At 49.6% G+C, this 1,983-nt stretch overlaps 1 pseudogene across 1 annotated transcript; it reads left to right on the top strand.

The window, feature by feature from the left end:
• Positions 1–893: 893 nt before the first annotated feature.
• Positions 894–1,946, top strand: LOC101583376 (annotated as a pseudogene). The gene has a single exon (XR_001116947.2). The product of XR_001116947.2 is annotated as a glyceraldehyde-3-phosphate dehydrogenase-like (transcript).
• Positions 1,947–1,983: the final 37 nt, after the last annotated feature.

Raw genomic sequence — 1,983 nt, 5'->3', positions numbered from 1 at the left:
AAAAGAAAGAAAGAAAGCAAGTAAAGGGCTGGGGCTATAGTTCAGTGGCACAAAACCTGCCTGGCAAGTGAGAGGTCCTGAGTTCAATTCCTGGTCCCCCCGCCAAAAAAAAGGATGTGAAAACAAGAGAGACCAGGAACACAGCCTAAAAGTCTCTCTCCCCACCCCCCCATATATAGATAAGCAGATAGATTTTTTTAAAAATGTATTTAGTACAGGGTCTCACTACACAGATTGGATTTGTAGTGATCCTCCTGTTTTCAGCCTCCCAAACACTGGGATTACAGTCGCGCCACCTGGCCAGTCTCAATCACCATCTCTGAGAGCCGTGGGGGGTGGGTGGCGGCACACACACCGGTCACTGTGCTCTGCCTAAGTAGGCGCTTTAGTCCACTGAGCTATATAGGCAGACAGATTTTTTTAATGTTCAAGTAATAGCTGGACTTGGTGGCACATGCTTGTAATTCCTGAGGCAGGAGGCTCACTGTGAGTTCAAGGCTGGCCTGGGCTACATGGTGAGATCCTGTCCAGAAAAGACAAAAATCACATACTGTAAATATGATCATTATAGAAAATTTGGAAATGATTTTGCTTGAGGTCATTCTGTGTGTAGAATTTGTAATGAGTCATTTAATGGAATATTATGAGCAGTTCTCTACATTATTCAATTTTTCTTTGACAACATTGATTTCATTGCCTGGATATAGAGTTATAACCATAACTCTATAGCATATCAAATTTGTTGTACTTTTTTTTTGTGGTATTGGGGATTGAACTCAGGACCTTGCACTTCCCAGACAAGCACTTATTCTACTGAGCTATCTTCCCGGCCCCTGTTGTACATTTTTACAATTATAAAAATGCTACACTGGCTCTCTGCTCCTGTGCGCTCCTGTGAGTCCGTGGATAGCAGATCTTCCTGAGCAGCCAGCAGTGATCCAGACAAGATGGTGAAGGTCGGAGTGAACGGATTTGGCCGTATTGGACGCCTGGTCACCAGGGCTGCTATTCTCTCTGGCAAGGTGGAGGTTGTGGCCATCAATGACCCTTTTATTGACCTCAGCTACATGGTCTACATGTTCCAGCACGATCCCACCCATGGCAGGTTCAGTGGCACTGTCAAGGCTGAGAACAGGAAGCTCTCCATCAACGGAAAGACTATCACCATCTTCCAAGAGCGAGATCCCGCCAACATCAAGTGGGGTGATGCTGGTGCTGAGTATGTGGTGGAGTCCACTGGTGTCTTCACTACCATGGAGAAGGCTGGGGCTCACCTGAAGGGTGGTGCCAGGAGGGTCATCATCTCTGCCCCTTCCGCCGATGCCCCCATGTTTGTGATGGGTGTGAACCACAAGAAGTACAACTCCCTCAAGATCGTCAGCAATGCTTCCTGTACCACCAACTGCTTAGCCCCGCTGGCCAGGGTCATCCACGACAACTTCGGCATTGTGAAGGGACTCATGACCACAGTGCACGCCATCACTGCCACCCAGAAGACTGTGGATGGCCCCTCTGGGAAGCTGTGGCGTGATGGCTGTGGGGCTGCCCAGAACATCATCTCTGCATCCACTGGTGCTGCCAAGGCTGTGGGCAAGGTTATCCCGGAGCTGAACGGGAAGCTCACAGGCATGGCCTTCCATGTGCCCACTCCCAATGTGTCGGTGGTGGATCTGACTTGTTGCCTGGAGAAAGTGGCTAAATATGACGACATCAAGAAGGTGGTGAAGCAGGCCTCAGATGGTCCCCTCAAAGGCATCCTGGGCTACACTGAGGACTAGGTTGTGTCTTGCGACTTCAACAGTGACAGCCACTCTTCCACCTTTGATGCTGGGGCTGGCATTGCCCTGAATGATCACTTTGTGAAGCTTATTTCCTGGTATGACAATGAGTTTGGCTACAGCAACAAGGTGGTGGACCTCATGGTCCACATGGCCTCCAAGGAGTAAGTGGCCCCCCCTCCACCACAGCCCAGCGAGACCAGAG

Source organism: Octodon degus, unplaced genomic scaffold (assembly GCF_000260255.1).
Source record: "Octodon degus isolate 3935 unplaced genomic scaffold, OctDeg1.0 scaffold00276, whole genome shotgun sequence".
Classification (NCBI taxonomy): Eukaryota; Metazoa; Chordata; class Mammalia; order Rodentia; family Octodontidae; genus Octodon; species Octodon degus.
This window is presented reverse-complemented; position numbering and strand designations above follow the sequence as displayed.